Genomic DNA, 25,259 nt, shown 5'->3' with positions numbered 1-25,259 from the left:
ATTTTTAAAAAAAGTTTAATACACTATGAGCATTTTGTCATTTACTGCACGAGATATAAATTAATAAAAATATAAATAAATAAATAAATACGATCTTAATTTAAAAAACACACAACAGATATTAAGTATTTTAACAGAAACAAATACGTGATTTAAACTGGAGACATGGAAAATATATTTTAAGTGAAAAATTGCTCACTCGTTGAACCCAAGTGGTATAAATATAGCATCAATCTTCAAGACTTCGAAAATATATTTAAAAATTCCAAGAAATACTATAACATATCGTATTGAAATGAGAAAGCAAAAACAGAAAATTAACATGCTTAAAAAAAGAACAAAAGTTGATCCCTGAAAGGCATAAGTTACACAGAAATACGAGTATATTAATGAAACAACACGATTCAATAACCTAAAGTTTACAACAATGCATCTCAAACAGTAACTTTAAATAGAACTTATAAAGTCTCGTTGTGGCTTGGATCGGATTTTGGGATCACCTCAATATGTTTTGATCCCATGAGCTGGATGAGCTGCCGAGAGCTGAAAGTGACGAATATTGTCTTGGAACCAGGCTGCTGAGGAACGAGTTTTTTCGTTATGAGTTATAGTTTCACCTGGTTTGATATCCCTGTAATGGTACAAAATTATGTTATGAAAAAAAACATAATATAGCCATCGATGTGTAAACTTTGTATTGTTTTAAACGTAGTTAAACAGGTAACATTATTCAGATTCGATATTAATCTACAAACTTAATTATAACTAGTATCTGAACAACAGATGTTCGATTTAAGAAGATCTTAATTGAGTTTTTTTGTGTATGATTATCTCACCATTTAAATGTTGGTTAAATGAAATTCTCCTTAAACAATATTATAAACAAAGTTAAAATTACTATATGAGAAACAACTGTTAAGTTCAGAAGATTCTTTTAGTCTTTTAACCGTTTTTTATCAACTTCTCACACATTGTCGCTGAATTCGTTTATTTTAGAATTGTTATTATGAAGTAAAGACGAATGATATTTGTTTGTTCGTAAATACGGATAGGTTTAAAGAAATTTTTGTGTGAAATTAAATTTACTCAAATACGGAGAGTTACTTTATTTTAGAGAGAGAGCATATTTTCCACACCTGAACTTTGAATGGTACGGTCCTGCAAGTCCCGGTCCTTCAATATTGAAGACACAATCTTCCAGAGTACGTTTCAGTGGGTTTTGAAAAGTGATAACTAATTCAAATGGTCTTCCAACCTCTGGAGTTCCGTGGACCTAAGTTAAATAATAATAACAGTACATTTTATTATCGAGGATTTATCATGGATTCTAGATATGGAAAATAATGTAGTGTCTACCGTTAGAATTCCAACAATATGATCTTTATTTGACCTTACCTTAAGACTCAACTTCGGTTTGTCCAGTACAAAATCGTCCTCACCAGACCAGGATTGCTGCGTTTCCATCACTGTGGCCAAAGCGTAGATTTTATCATGGCGTAATCCACCAGTTTGTCGAGATATTCGCTTGAGCTCAATTTAATTGAAAGAAGTTCCTCTGTAAATAACATATATTTAATATAACTTTCTATGTAAAACGAATCTCTATAATCCCTACAGACAGTTATTACAATTTTCCCTAAACCTATTTCTCAATGTGTATCGAACGTTAAATTCATTTGTACATGTTTATGCTACACTTTTTTCTTGTAACAACACTAGATCACAAGTTAATTCTAAGTAATTCATTGTTTTTAATAATAAATATTGTGAATACATATCTGTAGTTACATCATCATTTTCATTACTTATATAAAGATAAAAAATTCCTGAACATTACTTCTGGGAAATATCAAATTTAACTTTAAATATATACATATATGTATATTAGAACAAATTTGTTGTTATGATAGAAAACCTTCAATTCAAAACAATGGTGTTAATTAATTTAAAAACAGTTATGTTGGACTGGTACAACAGTGTTTATCATTTTAAATAAAGTTGTATTAAACTTCTACGCTACCGTACTAACTAAGTAATTACAGTTTTATCAAACTCTATTTACTTCGTCAACACCCACACCTGTCCTGTTTATCAATTACCTTACATATGGTAATTAGATTATTCTATAAACAGCTCATGAGGTCTATCTTCTAATCAGTACAAATCATACGGATACAAGAAAGGTGAAACTAGGTAACATAAGTGTACCTTGCTTAGGTTGAAGGATAAATTTATCACTCTTCCGTTTCAACATTTTAGCTGTAATTCCAGTGTAGTAAACGCTGCTGGCTGACAATATGGCTGACACTGTTCTGGGTTTGCTGCTCAGATTTTTAATCTTTATTGTTACATCGAATGGCCGTCCTATCATCACTTTCTTACTCTCCAATAGCTCGAATGAAACGTCTTCTTTTTCAACAGGTCGGTCGAATCTGTGTCTCACAATATCGTTGTTTGTGGCGTTCAGTACAGACATTCTCTCTTCCTCGGTTCCTGCAGGACACAAACCAGTTTTATCAGGCAACAAGATTCTCTGGTGCAATTTTATTTTCAAACTCATTGTGTAGCTTTCCACTTAGAAACAAAATAAACAAACTCTCCAATACACAAGTGTTCAAAACGTCGGTTTATTTTTATAAACATATACTGGTTACTTACCTTCTTTGTTTTTATACTCGTAAGTGATATCCTCAGCATCCCTGTTTCCATAATCATCATCAACTCCAACCTTCTTTGTTAGTATAAGACGGCCCACACTATAATTTAAAAAAACAACAACAGTTTATCACACCTGTATTGTGACTTTGAAGGAAGCTAATTCTCAAATTAAGCATGTTGTTGTTGTGGAGTTAAACCTAACATGGAACGGAAATGAAGTAAAGCCAGTCAGTTACTTGTTAGTAATTCATTTAACATTGAACATTTACGTCTACTAAAAAATATTTATCTTTTAAACAATATCTGCAGCCAGACGTAATATCAAATTGATAGCTTTTGATTGCATTCATTAATAATTCGGATTAATTATTTTTGAGGAATAATGTATTATAAGAAAAGTTTATTTTCTAGGGTCTATTTTTATTATGTACGCTTTGATGAAGGGCAAGCTTCGGAGAAAGAAGTGTGATTTATATAGATATAACAAAGCGGTATTTTTAACTGAAATGTATTGTGCTCAAAAACATGCATAAGATTTCAGGAACTGGAATTTTCAACCTAAACGGCACTTTGTATACAAGGTGGCTGAACTGTGAGGTCGCAGACACTTGTATTCAGGTATACACGTTCCTGAGTTTTTACTACGGAACGAAATAAAAGAAGCCAACCAGAGTATCAGCCACTACAAGTGCCTTGTCCTCTGTTATTTTTGTAACGTGTTTATATCTGTGAATACGGTGTACATTCAGAAACAACATGTAACACTTAAAATTACGTACTGGCTAGTGTTTGTTTTCATTTTTTTCCACCCAGTTTCCGCTTTTCGGTCTTTCTGCCAGTACACGATGTCTGCATTGACTTCAGCGAAGACGAAAGGGACGTCGTATCTGTATCCAACTTCTCCTCTTTTCACAGCTAGTTGAGATGCTGGTCCTAACTGATAGATACCTGAGTGAAAATATCAAAAACATATCTCTAATTATATTCCTAGAACTTTAAAGTAAAGAGTAATTTTTCATATTGCTTTAAAATTATTTGATTCTAAGACTATGAAACTTGCTTTAACTGAGTTTAATATTAAATTGCAAGATCCAAACTGCAAGTCATCATACAAAACCACAGTTTTCGTATTATTCACACGTACGTAAATACATTCTCAAATATTTACATAGAAACTATAATTTTTATGAGTTGCACAATACCTTCGCTGGTTTCCTGTGGGGTGGCGTCAAGTATTTGCCATCCCCCGTATCCTGCAGGAAGGTCAGATCTCGCCATCCAACACTCATTCCATACATGGAAGTTCCTGAAACACGAGTTGTCGAGTTAGTTAATAAATCTCTGTTTCTTATTCAGAGGTTATCTGAATAAAGTGAACGAGTTTCGTGTTGTAAAACTAATCACAGAGGAAAGATTTCTTTATATAAAATACTTAAAAATGTTTAACACATTGATTTCATTCCGTTCAAAACTCAGTGACAAAGTCACACATACTTAACACGTTTTGTGATCGATCGTTAGAGGATGTTCTTGTCATAAAGATAAAAGAAAAACCTTCTGTTATAATGAGCTACTTTCTTTTAACTTTTCACAGTTTAGAAACGTATTTTCAAAAGTTATATATCATATAATATATATAAGAAAAACAAATGCAGAAACTCTTCATAAAACTGTACTAAAACGGCTAGTAATTAAATCTTATCTGAACATGCCGTTAATATACAACTATTTGGAACAATATTATCACATTAAAGTAACATAAACCCTTAAGTACCATATTGAATCGTTTGTTCCTCCAGACATCTGATCTCCGTTTTCGTTAAATAGTTTGTCAATGGTTAATGTGGCGTCTGCATCATGAGCTGACACGAAGTTTGAAACTGGCCGACAGGGGAGCCCCAAGGCTCGGCAAACTATAACCATAAAACATCAAATTAAAGTTTTGATAAAATGTTTTAGCAACTGACAAAATATTCATAAGTACATTTTCGTGATATACCGTAAATATTAAAACAATAATTTGTGTTATTAAAATCACGATATTACTTCTGATTATCGCGTTTGTGATGTGGAAAGAGATTTTTAGAATTGCAGTGATATGAACACGAGATAATGAAATGTTAATAATCATTTTGTGTGAATGTTAACAGAATGAATTGTTATATTTGTTGTCACACAAATGACTTTGATTGCTCATCATTTCTTTTACTAATATAAATATCTTAAGATTATTGATTTTTTCGTTTTAATTTCGTTATGACAAATGTATGATATTAAAACAAATCATCAATCCACATCTTATTAAATCCAGCTAATAAAAGGTAGTTATCGCATAATATAGGCAGAAAGAAGCGAAACCTACCAGTATTGCATACACCAGCAAATACCCAGCATTGTCCATATTTCACTGGATCTCCTCCGTTTTTCATAAACTTTTCTAGAATGGCAGCACTTCCAGTCCATTTCCAGGGGGCAACACCTTCATCATAAGGCTCATGCCATCTACCTATTATCACACCGTTGTCGTTAAGGCTGTTCACCTTTAATCAGAAAAAGTTAAAGGTTTTTAATGATTTCTGATTTTGCATTTATTACATTTACTGCTAACTACATGTAAAATTATGGTGTATCTTGATTGAAATATTAACTTGGATTAAATATAGTTTTCAACACACTGAAACTCATGAACACAATTATTTATTGTACTATTAGAAATAAAAATACTTTTAATGATTTTCTGAAACAAACATGTAGATAAATCTCGCATCACAATCTTGATAAGAGACAAAAGTAAATGTATTAAATTAAGGTAATATTAGTTAATACTCGTAACACGATTTTTCAAAGAAATCTTACCATGGCCGACACAGCACGAGCTACTTTGACTGGGTTAGTCCTGGAACTGTAATCGAGACGAGAACGTTCCAACAAAAACATGCAAGCCGGAAGGACCGAGTCTTTAAACTGAAATACAAAATATACTCTTCTTATTGACTCTAGTAGAATTGATAGAATTGTGCTGTAGAACTGTTTATAAGCCGAAATGAAACATAAACATCAATATTTTTCAAAAGTTTATTTTTCAGACGCTATTAAAGTGAAGAGAAATGTCAGTTTTATTCAAGTTATTAAACATTTATTACCTGCCCAAAAAAATCCACTGTCTTCCTTGTGGGTAGTTAAACGAACCTACATAAATCTTTCCAACGTCATTCAAAACGTATTCTTTTCTCATTTTATCATCTTGCATGTAGACAGAGTCATCTGTCGACCAAAAACAAAATTACATCTCGTTAGTACTCTTAGCACCTTTATTTAATGAGAAAAATCTCTTTGTAAAACATAAGTTTTAGTTATGGATATTTTTACTTTTAATCTCACCTTTGCTCCATGGATTAAAGAGAACGTAAATATTCTCCTTGCATTCATACGTTTCTGAAGAAGAGACTGGTTCGTCATCTTTTGACTTTAATTGTGAAGTAACTTTCATCTTCCAAATTCCAACTCCCACGGAAGAGGGCACGTGTACTTGGAGAGTTATGTTAGAACCATCGTGACTTTGTAGCCGCAAATCCCACTTTGTTTTATCTTCTTTATAGGAATCGTTGTTGGTTATGGGTATTACAACTAAGGTGCCTTTACTGATTTGAGGGTTCGAACCTATGTATAAAATTTATTGAGAAAAATCTTCAATTCGTATAATCACGTGACAAGTATGTTTTTGTGCACTTATCACACCTTAAGAATAAAATAATACATTTTTCCAGAATATTTTATATCGTAAGATAGATCTCGTAAAACTCTTAATCGACAAACCCATAATAACTGTCATCAAAGTTGAATATTACAAAAACTAAATGTTTGTTGGTTATTATATCCTTTTTTAAAATCAAAACTTATTCAATATGTCTTTAAGACGTTAGGATTAATAAATACGTTTTTAAACGTGTAGCAGGTACTGTTATTCTGACTCACCACACGACATTTCCAGTTTAAGCGTATGTTTCTTTGGATCGTAGTCTCTATTGAACAGAATGGTAACAGTAAACGACAAGCCACGCCGAAGTACGAGAACAGGCTTAGGACCCTCTACGAGTTCGTACATTTGGGTGTTGTGTTTTAGAGCATTATCTCGTGGAAGGAAATCCACGCTCTCTACTTTTAGAGCCGAGGATCCATCTTCACCTGTACAAAGCAAAAATAAAGTGATAAGAATTGCTGCATCTGATGTCTTAAACACAACTTTCGTAATAACACTAAGATAGAATTACTAATTGTATGTTTTTTTTTGGTTTTGTTTATGTTAGAAATGGAGTTCTTGCAAAAGGTATGTAATATAATACAGTGATGAGAGATATATATATAAAGTTTCAACTACCATCTTTCATGTATTGTTTTTATTAGAGAAATATGTGATTTGTACTACCGTTGTTCTTTTATGTGAACTCATGTTAAATTAACCTCATTAGCTTTAATATATATATATAACTGCTGTGGCACACACAACTATAAGCCTAAAATGTTTCAAAGAACGTCAATCTGAAAGAAAGAATTGAGGTCATAAGGTCAAGACAGAATACTATCGAAACAAAATTAAAGAGTTATAATAAAGTAAACCGACCCAATGTAAGAAGCGTTGTCATAGGGTCAAGATAAAATATTAAGTTGTCCCAAGGGAAAGGAAATTATTTTCACATTCAAACTTTGCCCAGTTTTTTCTGTAGATCTGATTACATGTCTTCAGAAAGGACTAAAAGTTTGTTAAAACATTATTAATCTAGTTTTGTTCTTTGTCAGTTTCGATTTAATTCAGTTATAACCTACTAGCTGTTTAAAATTGTCAGAGATTAAAAAAGGCTTATAGATGTTCGGTTCTTCCGTTTCATGTGACATTTAACTATATTCGAGTCTCTTCCAATATAAACCAACTAATACTGTTATATATATATATATATATACACACACACAAACCAGAGCTGCGCAGTGAATAATCTGCACATTGTCCACTTCGGCGGAGAATATAGCTCCACATTTTTGTATTAGATAAAGAGGGAGGCTATGTATTGTGTACTTATACTGACAGAGAGAGGTTTACAGAAACACTACAGTTTATGTTCAGGTAATATTAAATGTCCGAAGTAGAAATAAAATGAAATTTAGAATACAATAAATCCAAAATATCAACTGCCTACCGTTCTCAGAACCGTTCAATTCTCTTCTTTTCTCGTACTCTTCTAACATCTTTCTTAAAAGGTCTCGCAGGTAGCTGTTATAATCATCCACGTCACTGACATTATAACTGGAGACTGTGTTGTTGGACACGTCGGACAATGGAAGTCTCCCAAAACTGTACATCTTCCGAGTTAAGATTTCTCAACACAAACCAAATAGTTTTCTCACTACGATATGCTTTAGTAATTAATGTCAACTTTGTATGTAACAAAAACTAGCTGTTGATATTAGCTTGAAAACTCCTTAAATCAAACGTTGAAGCAAAGATAAATTATAACTTCTGAAGAACTTTATAATCAGAGTATAATAACTTTCGTGATATCTTAGAGCAAGTAAGCTAGTGATCTTCTTTATATAGATAAATGAGTGAACAGTTTTGGAAATACCAGTTTCCCAGTACACCATGTGATGGTAAGAATCAATTACGAGAGAAATATGTTAGCCTATTAATTGGAAATTGGTTTCTCGGTAAGAGGGAGTCTGTGTTGGCCAATCAGTGACTTTATCTCATTTAATTACGTGTACACATTCTACAAAGTAAATGTGTGTATGTTTCTTAAACTGGACATTCCATTCCCTTCCGCGAGGAAAACAACAATATGACGTTCAGTGCCAGGGTTTCTAATTGGGCAACGTTATAGAAGACGTCACATTTCAGACCATCTGTTTTCTGTGAATTTGTTACTTTTATTTCACACGTTATCATAATCTACGTACTTTGAGAAGCAGGGCCTTATGAAGGAAACAACATTTTCAGCTACAAGAATAGTGGTTATACAAGCGTTAAATAATCAGAGTAATTTTCATTATGAATTGATATGACATAACTTGTTTTCATAGCTTTTATATATAAGTGATTTGAATAATTTTTGCGAATGTCACGAGTTTAAATAGTTCTTCTTTTTTAGACTGTTCTTTATAAGCAATTTGCTTGTGTGCACGTATAGACACAAGTTTATTTTCATCTCTCTATCTGATACAGAGCAAAAAAGTGTAGGAAACCATTCTACGTTTTGTGCCAGAAAAGTACGAGTTAATAGTGACGTCACCTAGATTGATGACGTCTTGATTGTCAAAGTCAAACGTATGCAAGCTTTGTTTAGGCATAATATATGTAGCGAATTAATTGAAATTAGCAGATTTGTGGTTTGGTATTTTTAAACCATAGTCTTTTTATTAATGGTATTTTCATACGATAACGGTTTATTAGAATAGTGTGACGTGTTACCAAATAATGTCATATCAATGAAAACTTTGAAAATTAAACGCTACAACTCTGAGTAATAATTCTGTACAAACGTTGTTTGCTGTAATTCCTGTTGTGTAGTTGAACTATGATTGTCTAATATGTTTGCTATTTAATGGTCCACTTGTAGCTCAGCATCAATTTGGTGGTCTTATAACACTAAAGCTGTTGTTTCGATACCAGCAAAGTAAACATAGCTCATTGTGTAGCTTTGTGTTCCAAATCAAACAGATAATTAACTGATCCATCCAGGCGAATGCGGCTCTACGATTTTTTTTTAAATTTCGATTGTAACATTTTATGTAAAACAATAAATGAAAACACATTTAATTTTTAAGTACATCTTTAATATACGTTTGTTTTCAGAATGTTCTTCTTAATTACTTTCCAAGACTACACTATATTGAGGCAAAAGTGTAACTAAAAGTGAAATATCGATAACTGTTATAATTGTATTAATTATGTTTTTATTTGTTTGCGTGAAGGCCAATTTAATGTAACTCCCGGAGTATTCACCTACTAGGGGAAAAGAGCGCATGCGCGTTTAAATTTCTTGGGAAAAGGGTGTTTTTAGTTGTTCAAGCTCGTGCATAAATTGCTGTAGAAATCTGCAAAAAATTATGAGTTTTTTTTGTTAAATTTCGGGCAAAATTATTCCAGGGTTATCTGCACCAGTCGTCACAAATTTTGAAGTGATCAGAGAGCTAGTCAACATTTTCCATCGTCAATATTTTGGTTACTTGTGTTTACCCACGACTGGTGGATTTAACTGTCATATTTTATGACTGTCAGTGCGAGAATGTTTGGTGAAGGAATTCGATCTTCTCACTCGCAAATTTCGAGTCGAGCGCCCTAATCGTCAGGTTGTGATTGCTATTATATTGAAGTTATCGTTTGTGAATTTCGTATAAAGATCTGTTTTAAAATTTTGGGTCTTAGACTTAAGCTAGTAATTATATATATAAGTGATGAAAAGGTAGTTCAAGTTACATCAGTACATTGTTCTGTTTTTTTAACAGCAAGCTTTCCGTAGGACATAATTTGTTTCTCTTGTTGCTGTGTGTATCTTTAATCCCAATACAACAAGACATCCTGGTTTCACTAGGCCATTTTTATAATAGTTTTCATCATTCTATTTTATATGTAATTGTATATTTCTTTTTAATAATTGAGCGTGTATATTATTTACATCGTTATTTTGAATGAATAAAGATAGAAAACGCTTTCATAAATCATATTTTTAAGCATCTTTTTTAGCTCTGTATATTTATTATACATATTTGTTTATTACTTGAATGATGAAACTAAGATATTCTAACATGCTTACAAGTTTCAAAAGTTAAGCGCGTGATGGGCTGAAGTTCATTCCAGTTGCTCAAAGTTTCTAATAACTTTCAGGTGATTACGCTCTGTTTTCAGAAGTGATGCTGAAAGTTGCGTCTCTTCCTGTTTACAAAACAGCCCAAAGTCTCTTCCTGCAGCTCTATAATTGACCAATTAGTGACTACAGTAAGAACTACGTAATAAATCAAGCTTTCGCTGCACTGACAAATAAGCTAAGATACAGCATTGGGCTTCAGAATGTGATAATCCAACATTTTGTCACTCTAACAATATTCGGTCTGCACAATACGTGCCCGTATGTAGTGTTGAGACAAAATTAGTGCAGAATTTGTAATCAAGGTGAATACTTCCGTTATACATTTCATAGCACGAAACAAATAGTATTTATATTTCTTCAGCATAATTTTAAACTTAATATATTATTTATGAATAGAATATTAACGTTAACATCAGTTGATGGTACTGTTGTGTATCAAAGTAAAAGTAAAATAGTTGATTAGAACATGAAGTTTCTGAAAGATAAAACAATACATAGTTTGTGGATTCATAAAACAAGAAGAGATATGGGAAGAAGTATTAAAATTACAGACAAAACTGAATATGTTCAGCACATATCAGACTTAATTATTTTATAACACATGATGTTTGATTGGGGTATATATAAATATGAGGTAAGCAGTATATAACTAAGGCTTCATTATATATTTGAAAGCTTTATTTTCAAAGTGTGAAAGAGTAACTTTCAACCGATATAGAAATAATTATTTACCATAAGACATTAATTTTAGGCATGTTATCACTAGTGTCCTATGACAGGTATATCTAATTATCAAAATACTTTGCCAGCTTACAAAAGCCGTTCATACCATAACAGTTGTTATAATAAACAGGAACATACCTCAATCTCTCACATTAAAACAATAGGAACACATAATAATAACTTTTGCAACAATTGGCAACAGATCCTTGAAAACACCTCCTTAGAACTCATGAATATCACTAAAACATTCTGTCAAAACTCTGTTGATGTTCTAGATATAGACATTTCCCATTATTATTATCTATACAATGCTACGGAGGAAGTAAAAGAAAACTGAAAAATTTCACCAATAAAACTAATACATTACTTCACTAAAGAATAACAAATAAACAGCTTTCTATCAACAACACCAATACAAAAATCGCTTCTAACAGCATTCCTTCTTATCATAAAGAAACTACCACGACATTGAATAGTCTAGTAAAAAGCACAAAACTTCCTTTTTTCCAATCGAACAAACTAAAAAACCGTTAAAAACACTCTATACTCTTATACGAATAAGTCTTTTGAAACTAACAAATATGTTGAAAATAACAGAAACCACAAAAAACTTGCAAAGAACAACGAACAAGCAACTTTGTTAATCTCTCAAACATAACTCTCTCTGAAGCAAAACTCAGTCTCCTTAGTAAAGATCTTAACTAAAGTCCTAATAACATTAGTCAAACGAAAGAAATGCTTTAAACAATCTTAAATCGAATAGCAATGTCACAGGAAAACCAGCAGAAAAGGGTGGAGCTATTGTTACCCTTAACAACAATGAGTAGTGTAATGTACATATATATTATACTTTTTTGCCTACAGTTATTGTTTAGTTTATATTCAGCAATATATTGTTTTCTTATGCACGAACAGTGATATGGGTTCAGTGGCTCAGCGATAAGTCTGGAGGCTTGTAACACTAAATTTTTGGTTCGATACTCGTGCCTGGTAGAGATAGCTTTGTGTCTTAACAGCATTAACTACATACAAATAATCTCGTGCTCCAGTAGCTTTGTGATAAGTCTCAAATTTATGACGTGAGAATCGGATTTTCTATAACCATGTTCTGCAAAGCACAGATAGCCCATTCTATAGCAATGCAAGACCAATGCATCAGATAATTTTGAATTTAGATTTATCTTATGAAGATATGCAAGTATAATGATAAATCTATCCTTATCTTAAGTATCACTTCAAATAAAACATCTATTTTTTTCTCATATCCTTCGTACTTATATCTTTCTTTTTCAAATAATATATTAGGTTTTCATCTTTAAAATTTGAAAACAAGGCCAAGTGACAAGACTACTTCATTTCATAAAAGCTTTTAAAATATTTAATATCAAAGTTTCTGTGTATTATTGATTCATAACATACAATCGCAAGCGAGTGGTCCGCGATTAAAGCTTCGAAACTCACGAGTGTTGTGACGGTGAAACGTTTTATTTTATTCTAACTACAATGTAATGTGGTAACCTCGCTCGCAAAGCTACATGAGGGCCAGCCCTCTCCAGTTTAACAGTGCAAGACTAGAGGGAAGGCAGCTTGTCGTCCCCGCCCACCGCCAACTCTTGGGTTACTCTTTTACCAATGATTGACCATCACATTATAACACCCCTGCGGTTGAAAGGGTGAGCATGTTTGGTATAACGGGGATTCTAATTCGGAACCCGCAAGTTGCGTGTCGAGCGCCCTAACCAACTGACCATGCCAGACCCACTCTCATGCTGACGTCAGCTAGGCAGATCCATATTCAACGAGTATGTAATCTTTTTTAAATTCATGGTTCTTCTATCGGTATACTTCCACTAATAGAATGTAAAAGCATCACTTCCGAAATAATGGGGACATAAAGCTTATTATAAAGTCAACTTCTTTCGATTTAGTGGTTTCGAAAGTACAAATAAAAAAAACATTTTTCAGTGAAAGACATGAGTTGCTAAAGAGTGGGACCTCTTATACTGGATATGGAAAACATACCCATAGATTACAAAGTACATAATAGTGTTACACTTCAAAGTAGAAGTAGACGATAGCATTCATATTTAAAATTTGAAAAGTAACACGTAAAAGATATTGATAATTCAAGGGTATTTTTCATCATGTGGCCACTACGTTTTAAATACATTTAAAAAAATATTTACTTATTTGGAGTGAAAATCCACACAATATAAGATTTATATCAACAATTTGTTTCTACACTACGATGCTTCGTGTAATATTCATACTTTAAAGTTCAACGTCTGTCAGTACAAGAAAAGAGATGGCAGCAGCCTGAAAATATTACGTAAACATTTTGCAGAGTTTATATTCTCGTGAATTTTATTTAAGTTATGATTGTATGTACGTGTGTGTGTATAACTGCAGTAACATTAGTAAGCATAAAGAAAAAATATAATTGTGTATTCTCTTTCATATTTGTATTTAATTTTTTGTGGCGTGAACTATGCTAACAACAATGAATTAATTATCTGGAGACTCATAAGTTTCGTAATTATGAGAGAAAAGAGATATGCAAGCTGTATTGTTTGTTTGTTTTTGAAATCTCGCGCTAAACTACACGAGGGCTATCTGCGCTAGCCGTCCCTGGTTTAGCAGTGTAAGACTAGAGGGAAGGCAACTAGTCATTACCACCCACTGCCAACAATTGGGCTACTCTTTTACCAACGAATAGTGGGATTGAACGTCGCATTATAACGCCCCCACGGCTGAAAGGGCAAGCATGTTTAGTGCGACGGGGATTCGAACCCTCAGATTACGAGTCGAACGCCTTAACCCACTTGGCCATACCGGGCCTGCAAGCTGTAAGTATCACAACAGGGTGTTTATATGGTATATCCATTTAAATTGTCCTCTATCATGAAGGAACTGTTATGAATCTCTGTCCATTTTTGAAAGTCTTTCACATCTCGGGAGGAATCATATGTGCATCTTCCCCCATCAGCGTAGTCATGTTATCCTGGAAAGATATCAGCCCAATCAGAATTAACATCGATTATTAGAATGTTTCAGAACCTAATAACTCTTGTAAAGAAACGCAAGACGAATCCACAGGTCGGTCTTGTAACAACAGAAAAAGACATGCCTGGTGAATGCTATTATACAAAGTTTAGCTGTTTCTTTTCCGTATGACCGTATATTACTGTGGAGAAAACTTTGTGCTGTGGATATGGTTTTTGTCTTCGAGATTCTGCCCAAATTCGCAAAAGTTAAGTTGTGACGGTAATTCTTCTTTTGATCTTTTGTATTTCTTGGTATTTATAGGAGCATCTATTGCGACTTCTTGTTTGTTTTTAAATGTCGCGCAAAGGTACTCAAGGTCTATCTGCGCTTGCTGTCCTTACTTTAGCACTGTAACACTAGAGGGAAGACAGCTAGTCATCGTAACCCACCGCCAACTCTTGAGCTACTTCTTTACCAACGAATGGTGGTATTGATGGCCATTTGAACCCGCAAATTACGAGTCGAGCGCCTTAATCACTTAGCCATATCGGGCCTTGTAACTTCTTACCACCAACACAGATGTTTTGTGTTGCTGTGACACAGTGTTCCACCAAATCTTTTTCTCTACTAAAAACACAAAGGCTACAATATGGCGATACATAAATCCCTCAAAAATAGTTAGAAAAATCAAGTAGAATACTACATAAATTTAGGATTCACTTCAAAAGAATAAAACAAATTATATTCAAACTAATAAAACACGTCAAAATCATAATACAACTCATAAATATAAATTGAAGCTAAATTACCTATAGTTGAAAGTAAATAAAATGACGTTTAAATCTTAAACTCAAAATTATAAAACTTGTCGGTCACATATTTTAAATAATGTTTCAAACAAATAAAACAAACTTTACATATTATACATGAAAAAAGGAATATAAACAAAAATCATACAAACACGTCAAATATAATTATGAAACGCGGAAAACTAACTGAAAAACAAAACGCAGTTAACATGAATCTCAAAATGTTACATACGATATTTTTGCAAGACATGTTGGAAGCATGGGCTCTTCAGCGTCTTCACTGAATAGTGAGGTGCTTGTTATTTAGAGGCTTTATCTCCTGAAAACAAAGCTTTGTACACTAACACTTCCTTTTATTGATACAGATCATTTAGACAGAGTCTTGACAATGAAACAAAGGTGGATTTGCCAGCAGCTACCTAGTTCAGAGAGACACTCGTGGAGAAACTCTTAAAGGAATAATATACAACAACTACACAGGTGAAAAGTTCTTGATTTACGATTACCTTAATATTATTTCTGAACTGTATAAAACAATTAGCGATCCAGTCTAAATTGAGAAATCCTTTCATTATACAAATTAAATACATTTCTCAGTCAAACTACTTAAAACCAATAAGTACTCTGCGTTTTATTTTGTTTCAAACGAACGAGAAGTGGGTCAACATTAAAAGTAAGCGTTCTTTTGTTGGGAGAGGGATTTAGGGGGACGCTAAGACTCGTTACGGTGAGACTTGAGCCCCATACAAGCGCCTTTTCCTTACTGCTTTCTCTGTCTATAAATATTTCTGTTACCAAAATTGAAAGATACCCCTTTACTGATATTAGTGTAGACAGTGGGACGACCACGTTGTTCATCTGCTGTGGTGTACCTCATAGAGGAACTCTGGGTCTTTTTCTCACGAATATATTAGCTTGAGAACAAATTGTTTATATTCTTTATTTTTATTAACACGCTGTGTTTTACATCTAAAGGTCTAAGCTATTCGCTGCAGTATTACAAGAGAAGGTTACGGACTTGCGAAACTAATATCCAGGTTTTGATTCCCCGCCGTATACTCAGCAAATAGGTCACTTTGTCTTTGCTCTAAAATAACAAAAACTTTCACTTAAAAAGTAAAAATGCGTTGTTTTTATAGTTCCCTGACTGGACACAGAGGAGTGTTCAAATGATTTAATAGCTTTCTTTAAATAACCAACTAATAACACAACGAATGACACAAAACAATATTAACAGAGAGGTCACTAAGTAGAGGAAATGGATGAATCCAATCATTAGTCCATAATTTGATTTATAAACCTAGTCTTTGTATCTTAAGTAACTGTTTTTAATCGGTATTATCTGAGAACTAACCACCACCTATGACAGAATACATCCTACACCCTCCTACTTCACCAACGCAATTCGTGTTATACAAATTTGTGTCCACGAAGAAGAAACAAACTCTTTAGAATCTACAGAAATTATTAAGGCAAGTGATTTTTCATTAAACCATGATAATGGCCCTAGCAACATTAACCATATTTAGCAAGGTTTATTCACTTTTCACTGACTTAACCAGAATCCACCCTTTTCTGTAGTCTGTTATCTGCTGATATAATTTCTACCACATTGAATGTTTGAGTCTTTTATCTTTATAACTTATAAGCTTTGTATTGGTATAGTTCTTTGGGGAGAGGGTGTTAAGCAGTTGAAATCTCTCGACTTGCAACTCGGTCAATTTTTTTTTTTTTTTTTTTAGCTATGTCCCGATATAAGCTGCGCAATCTCATCCGTTACCTTTGACGGGATCTCCATAATTTTAGACAGATAAACCTGATCATTGTTCAGCTTTCATCCGAATTGATTCACCATAACTCTTGATGAAATCTAACAATCCCTCGAACAATCAACAACATTAAACTGCATGGTGTTCAATGAATCCGCTCCCGATTAACTGCCAATTAATTCAAAAAAAATCATCACACAATCCAAACCGACAGAAGAACTTATTATCAGCCATGTCTTCTTTAACTACTTCTTTCATTTCAAAACCGAAAAACATTACAGAGGAAATCGTAAATACGCTTCACCAACTTGGCAATCTAATAATCAAAATTACTTCAAGCTATCAACCCAACTGCCACCAGGCGCCACTCCACCCTCTATCGTCCAATTCGTCCGAACAAGCAGAAGTACTTTTACAACTGTTCAAGTTTCCCAAATCAACATCTTGAAACCAAAGATTCAGCCATGTAAACAGACATACCATTTATGCCACCAAGTTCACGTAGACTACGCCTCATATCAGTAGAAAAAACAAGCAAACATTTACCACCACTGTTGACCACCTTCGACAAATAATCTTCCAGAAATATTCTATAACTCCGATTTCACACGCCTATATATTCCGACCCTACAATTTTGACGGATTCTCCCTTTCGACCCAACTAACTACTATGATTACAACAGGGACTACGAATGTAACCGTTCCTTTAAAAGCCTGCAACGTTCTGATGGTAACTATCTTCTGAGAAACTAATGTAATGTTTCACACAATCAGCTTTGGTCCTCCGCCAGTTTTAATTTTCCTTCTACATCCCTGTATATAATAATTATAAAACAGTTTTGAAGCAGAATAAAGAGTGTGGATGATAGTTTAACAGAACTTGAAAACCTTTATCAAGATATCTTGTAAGGATGTTCCACATGAAGTGTGGATTCATTAATCCACTCAGCAGTTCAAAATTACCGTAATATATTAGGATATCTGAATTAGACTAAAGCAAGGCATATGATCATCTTTGAAGGAAGTTTGACAGTTGACGATAGAACTTACATCCATTAAAATCACCGATAAAGATCTAAAAACACCATACAGAAATTCAGGATAATCACTTCACGCAAAGTGAGCCCCGGCATGGCCAGGTGGTTAAGGCACTCGACTCGTAATTCGAGGGTTGCGGGTTCGAATCCCCATCACGCCAAACATGCTCGCCCTTTCAGCCGTGAGATGTTATAAAGTAATGGTGAATCCCACTATTTGTTGGTAAAAGAGTAACCCAAGAGTTGGCGGTGGGTGATGATTACTAGCTGCTTTCCATCTAGTCTTACACTGCAATATTAGGGTTATCTGTGCTAGCTGAACTCCCTCTGACGGTATTCCAGAAGAAGTGAAACGAATAATTAAATAATTAATTATTTAGAACGGAAGATGGAAACTACAAGACAGTAGTTATTTCGACTGTATCGTGAAAGGACATATTACCAATAACTGTTGGAATAAGTTGATAGGGATTTAAAATTCCTTCCAAAGGATGTCAGTAAAAGAGAACTGTTATATATGTTTGAACACAGTCATCACTATAGAGTGTAAGGAATAAACAGATGGTATTTAAAGAGTGAGACATCGCCATAGTGACGACTTTAGTCAGATGAAGGAACCGGTGAGAGTGAGTAATTCAGACATCGGACAATAGGAATTAGCTGAGCTTATGGGCGAGATTTTACTAACAAAACTCCATTTACTCTAAAATATATAAACTGTTAATTATTTATAAAAACCAGCACACGAGATAATGGATTCGTTGATGAAAATCCTTGAAACATGTTGATCAATACTGGTTCTACAGCGACAACTGTTCAGTATTGGATTTAGTAACAGAGAGCGAAAATTTCATTTAGAGAGAAAGAATTATTATCGAATAATTCGAACTGAAAGTGGACATAAAATTACAACAAGAAGAATGTTACAGTTCCTGTGGATAACTTCTCTGCGCTTCCTGATAACGAGAAACCCACACGAAATAAAAATTTATTCGGCTGGTATGGGTATCAGTATTTTAATTAAAATAAAGTACAGAATAACCTTTCGACCTTCTTAGGTCATATTGAAACTAAAACAAAGACCTGAATATGATCTAAGAAGGTCGAAACATTATTCTGTACTTTTATAATAACAATTCTTACACCCGTTCCAGCCGTCTTCAGAATATATTCTCTACACTTCATACTGTGTGGATAATACATACCAAGAATGAGTGCATATTTGAAAATTACTTATTTAGAAACGCGGTTTTGAAGTTAGGGTAGTTTCAAATTGTTTTATAGCCTACGACAAGGAAACAAATATACATTATATAACAATTACACCGCTAGAGAATGGACTTCAGATAACTACAAAGATTGGTGCACAGTGTTATGAGAAGAGTCGACCTTGAATGTAACAGACAAGAAACCAGAAGAAATATTAAGTGTTCTGACAATCTTTCGAAAGACGTCGACAGGAGACCAGATAATTGTTACATCTCTAGCAAAACTTTAGCTTTCGGCAAACTAATTAAACATGCATGAGAACCTGTTGAGACAACGTCCAGATTATAAAGAGAACTACAGACATAAAAGGATTCGTTCAACCATTTACCATAGAGAACTCGCCACGTGATAAGACACAAAATGAAAACAAAGGACAGAGATCGTTTCGTCCAAGTTCCACAAACCACGGAAGAGTAAAAAGATCTTGTTTCTTTTTTCGTTTAATTAACGATTTAGTACTGATAATTCCATTAACAAATATTACATCTTCATAATTGTACATTAGAATACATAAATAATATGGAACTTTAACACACTTTGTTCCATTTGTGTGTTAAAATTGTTCTAACGATTTCAAAGTCTTGAAGGCCCAGAGTTATAGGTTTTCTTTTGAGTGATTTAATTTAGTTTTTTTTTTCTAGATAAAAGGTTCGGTATGACGTAATTATTCAGAAATTCCAGTGTTTAAATCTTACGTCACATATCCAATTTTCGAAAGACTTTGGAAAACTAGTATTTCATAAAAATACCACAGTGAATTAGTGGATGGGCTGGTTAATCACTTAGAGTCAGTCTGTTAGACGGTGTTATATACGACGGAGGAAATTTAACAAGCAATATTTAGTTTCTCTGTGAGTTAGACATGTGGATTAGTTGGTGTTACTTTGTGAAACTATGTATGCTGGAAGAAATGAAACATTTTCTGTTTCTGTTTATTGAGTTGGATTTTTTACAAATTAATTAACAAGAATATACCCAGTGATAGAAACAGTAACATAATAACTCTTTTGGTATGACCTTGATAACAGATTCTTTAAGTATTCACATGTGGGTTATATATCAAGTGAAACAGTGGTATATCTTCAGAAATAAAACGCTAAAATCATAGGTTCGATTCTAGTTGGTTGACACAACAAATAATACGAGGTGACTTTGGTATGACAAAACAAACTTTAAAAATGTCATTGATTTTGAAAACGTGAAATTTGTTAATTCTAGATCTTCAAATTGAAATCGTTATTTGTTTACTCCAGCGCAACTCACTTTCCAGACATGAAATCATCACCATGACTTGGATATTTTAATTAAAATGTTTTTCGATTTTCTTTGTGGTTCTAATAAGGAACTAACTTTGAAAGTGTACTTAATGGCAAACCTACCTTCACGAATTAATTCAAACAGATACTATATTTCATTGATATTTCTAAAAAAGTTTAATACACTATGAGCATTTTGTCATCTACTGCACGAGATATAAATAAATAAATATATAAATAAATAAATAAATACGATCTTAATTTGAAAAATACACAACAGATATTAAGTATTTTAACAGAAACAAATACGTGATTTAAACTGGAGACATGGAAAATATATTTTAAGTGAAAAATTGCTCACTCGTTGAACCCAAGTGGTATAAATATAGCATCAATCTTCAAGACTTCAAAAATATATTTAAAAATTCCAAGAAATATTATAACATATCGTATTGCAATGAGAAAGCAAAAACAGAAAATTAACATGCTTAAAAAAAAAAAGTTGATCCCTGAAAGGCATAAGTTACACAGAAATACGAGTATATTAATTAAACAACACGATTCAATAACCTAAAGTTTACAACACTGCATCTCAAACAGTAACTTTAAACAGAACTTATAAAGTCTCGTTGTGGTTTGATCGGATTTTGGGATCACCTCAATATGTTTTGATCCCATGAGCTGGATGAGCTGCCGAGAGCTGAAAGTGACGAATATTGTCTTGGAAACCAGGCTGCTGAGGAACGAGTTTTCGTTATGAGTTATAGTTTCACCTGGTTTGATATCCCTGTAATGGTACAAAATTATGTTATGAAACATACATAATATAACCATCCATTGTAAACTTTGTATTGTTTTAAACGTAGTTAAACAGGTAACATTATTCAAATTCGATGTTAATCAACAAACTTAATCATAACTAGTCTCTGAACTACAGTTGTTCGACTTAAGAAGATCTTAATTGAGTTTTTTTGTGTATAATTATCTCACCATTTAAATGTTGGTTAAATGAAATTAAAATTAAACAATATTACAAACAAAGTTAAAATTACTATATGAGAAACAACTGTTAAGTCTCAGAAGTATCTCTTACTCTTTTAACCGTGTTTTATCAACTTCTCACACATTGTCGCTGATTTAGTTTATTTTAGAATTGTTATTATAAAGTAAAGACGAATGGTATTTGTTTGTTCGTAAATACGGATAGGTTTAAAGAAATTTTGTGTGAAATTAAATTTACTCAAATACGGAGAGTTACTTTATTTTAAGACAACGAGAAAGCACATTTTCCACACCTGAACTTTTATGAATGGTACGGTCCTGCAAGTCCCGGTCCTTCAATATTGAAGACACAATCTTCCAGAGTATACTTTCAGTGGGTTTTGAAAAGTGATAACTAATTCAAATGGTCTTCCAACCTCTGGAGTTCCGTGGACCTAAGTTAAATAATAATAACAGTACATTTCATTATCGAGGATTTATCATGGATTCTAGATATGGAACATAATGTAGTGTCTATCGTTAGAATTTTAAAAATAATAACTTTATTTGACCTTACCTCAAGACTCAACTTCGGTTTGTCCAGTACAAAATCGTCCTCACCAGACCAGGATTGCTGCGTTTCCATCACTGTGGCCAAAGCGTAGATTTTATCATGGCGTAATCCACCAGTTTGTCGAGATATTCGCTTGAGGTCAATTTAATTGAAAGAAGTTCCTCTGTAAATAACACATATTTAATATAACTTTCTATGTAAAACGAATCTCTATAATCCCTACAGACAGTTATTACAATTTTCCCTAAACCTATTTCTCAATGCGTACCGAACGTTAAATTCATTTGTACACGTTTATGCTACACATTTTTCTTGTGACAACACTAGATCACAAGTTAATTCTATGTAATTCATTGTTTTTAATAATAAATATTGTGAATACATATCTTTAGTTACATCATCATTTTTCGTTACTTATATAAAGATAGAAAATTCCTGAACATTACTTCTGGGAAATATCAAATTTAACTTTAAATATATACATATATATATTAGAACAAATTTGTTGCTATGATAGAAAACCTTCAATTAGAAACAATGGTGTTAATTAATTTAAGAACAGTTATGTTGAACTAGTACAACAGTGTTTATCATTTTAAATAAAGTTGTATTAGACTTCTACGTTACTAAAAACTGAACTACGCAATTACAGTTTTATCAGAACTCTATTTACTTCGTCAACACCCACACCTGTCCTGTTTATCAATTACCTTACATATGGTAATTAGATTATTCTATAAACAGCTCATGAGGTCTATCTTCTAATCAGTACAAATCATACGGATACAAGAAAAGTGAAACTAGGTAACATAAGTGTACCTTGCTTAGGTTGAAGGATAAATTTATCACTCTTCCGTTTCAACATTTTAGCTGTAATTCCAGTGTAGTAAACGCTGCTGGCTGACAATATGACTGACACTGTTCTGGGTTTGCTGCTCAGATTTTTAATCTTTATTGTTACATCGAATGGCCGTCCTATCATCACTTTCTTACTCTCCAATAGCTCGAATGAAACGTCTTCTTTTTCAACAGGTCGGTCGAATCTGTGTCTCACAATATCGTTGTTTGTGGCGTTCAGTACAGACATTCTCTCTTCCTCGGTTCCTGCAGGACATAAACCAGTTTTATCAGGCAACAAGATTCTCTGGTGCAATTTTATTTTTCAAACTCATTGTGTAGCTTTCCACTTAGAAACAAAATAAACAAACTCTCCAATACACAAGTGTTCAAAACGTCGGTTTATTTTTATAAACATATACTGGTTACTTTCTACCTCTTTGTTTTTATACTCGTAAGTGATATCCTCAGCATCCCTGTTTCCATAATCATCATCAACTCCAACCTTCTTTGTTAGTATAAGACGGCCCACACTATAAGTTTAAAAAAACAACAGTTTATCACACTCGTATTGTGCCTTTGAAACAAGCTAATTCTCAAATTAAGCAAGTTGTTGTTGTGGGAGTTAAACCTAACATGGAACGGAAATGAAATAGCTTCAGTCAGTTACTTGTTAGTAATTCATTTAACATTGAACATTTACGTCTACTAAAAAATAATTATCTTTTAAACAATATCTGCAGCCAGACGTAATATCAAATTGATAGCTTTTGATTGCATTAATTAATAATTGGATTAATTATCTTTGAGGAATAACCTATCATAAGAAAAGTTTGTCTTCTCGGGCCTATTTTTATTATGCAAGCAAAGACCAGCTTATAAATAAGAAGTGTGATTTATATAGATAAAACAAAGCGGTATTTTTAACTGAAATGTATTGTGCTCAAAAACATGCATAAGATTTCAGGAACTGGAATTTTCAACCTTAACAGCACTTTGTATACAAGGTGGCTGAACTATGAGGTCGCAGACACTTGTATTCAGGTATACACGTTCCTGAGTTGTTACTACGGAACGAAATAAAAGAAGCCAACCAGAGTATCAGCCACTACAAGTGCCTTGTCCTCTGTTATTTGTGTAGCGTGTTTATATCTGTGAATACGGTGTACATTCAGAAACAACATGTAACACTTAAAATTACGTACTGGCTAGTGTTTGTTTTCATTTTTTTCCACCCAGTTTCCGCTTTTCGGTCTTTCTGCCAGTACACGATGTCTGCATTGACTTCAGCGAAGACAAAAGGGACGTCGTATCTGTATCCAACTTCTCCTCTTTTCACAGCTAGTTGAGATGCTGGTCCTAACTGATAGATACCTGAGTGAAAATATCAAAACATATCTTCTAATTATATTTCCAGAACTTTAAAGTAAAGAGTAATTTTTGATATTGCTTTAAAATTTCTTGATTCTAAGACTATGAAACTTGCTTTAACTGAGTTTAATATTAAATTGCAAGATCCAAACTGCAAGTCATCATACAAAACCACAGTTTTCGTATTATTCACACGTACGTAAATATATTCTCAAATATTTACATAGAAACTATAATTTTTATGAGTTGCACAATACCTTCGCTGGTTTCCTGTGGGGTGGCGTCAACTATTTGCCATCCCCCGTATCCTGCAGGAAGGTCAGATCTCGCCATCCAACACTCATTCCATACATGGAAGTTCCTGAAACACGAGTTGTCGAGTTAGTTAATACATCTTTGTTTCTTATTCAGAGGTTATCTGAATAAAGTGAACGAGTTTCGTGTTGTAAAACTAATCACAGAAGAAAGATTTCTTTATATATAATACTTAAAAATGTTTAAAACATTGATTTCATTCCGTTCAAAACTCAGTGACAAAGTCACACTTACTTAACACGTTTTGTGATCGATCGTTAGAGGATGCTCTTGTCATAAAGATAAAAGAAAAACCTTCTGTTATAATGAGCTACTTTCCCTTAACTTTTCACAGTTTAGAAACGTATTTTCAAAAGTTATATATCATATAATATATATATATAAGAAAAACAAATGCAGAAACTCTTTATAAAACTGTACTAAAACGGCTAGTAATTAAATCTTATCTGAACATGCCGTTAATATACAATAATTTGGAACAATATTATCACATTAAAGTAACATAAAACCTTAAGTACCATATTGAATCGTTTGTTCCTCCAGACATCTGATCTCCGTTTTCGTTAAATAGTTTGTCAATGGTTAATGTGGCGTCTGCATCATGAGCTGACACGAAGTTTGAAACTGGCCGACAGGGGAGCCCCAAGGCTCGGCAAACTGTAACCATAACACATCAAATTAAAGTTTGATAAAATGTTTTAGCAACCGACAAAATTTTCGTAAGTACATTTTCGTGATGTACAGTAAATATTAAAACAATAACTTGGGTTATTGAAATCACTATATTACTTCTGTTTATCGCTTTTATGATGTGGA

General features: G+C 33.2%; 2 pseudogenes across 2 annotated transcripts; both read right to left on the bottom strand.

Moving 5' to 3' along the window:
* Window positions 1-313: 313 nt before the first annotated feature.
* LOC143251260 (hemocyte protein-glutamine gamma-glutamyltransferase-like) lies at window positions 314-8,201 on the bottom strand (annotated as a pseudogene). Its single transcript, XR_013028551.1, has 14 exons — window positions 7,851-8,201; window positions 6,634-6,843; window positions 6,040-6,318; window positions 5,802-5,922; window positions 5,515-5,641; window positions 5,021-5,198; window positions 4,433-4,571; window positions 3,861-3,964; window positions 3,438-3,606; window positions 2,659-2,756; window positions 2,209-2,493; window positions 1,396-1,555; window positions 1,137-1,273; window positions 314-631 (listed from the first exon to the last, which is right to left on the bottom strand). The product of XR_013028551.1 is annotated as a hemocyte protein-glutamine gamma-glutamyltransferase-like (transcript).
* Window positions 8,202-21,653: 13,452 nt separating this feature from the next.
* On the bottom strand, window positions 21,654-25,134 carry LOC143251271 (hemocyte protein-glutamine gamma-glutamyltransferase-like; annotated as a pseudogene). The gene is made up of 7 exons (XR_013028553.1): window positions 24,962-25,134; window positions 24,386-24,489; window positions 23,963-24,131; window positions 23,195-23,290; window positions 22,740-23,026; window positions 21,924-22,083; window positions 21,654-21,801 (listed from the first exon to the last, which is right to left on the bottom strand). The product of XR_013028553.1 is annotated as a hemocyte protein-glutamine gamma-glutamyltransferase-like (transcript).
* Between the last annotated feature and the right edge of the window lie 125 nt (window positions 25,135-25,259).

Source organism: Tachypleus tridentatus, chromosome 1, assembly GCF_004210375.1.
Source record: "Tachypleus tridentatus isolate NWPU-2018 chromosome 1, ASM421037v1, whole genome shotgun sequence".
NCBI classification, from domain to species: domain Eukaryota; kingdom Metazoa; phylum Arthropoda; class Merostomata; order Xiphosura; family Limulidae; genus Tachypleus; species Tachypleus tridentatus.
This window is presented reverse-complemented; position numbering and strand designations above follow the sequence as displayed.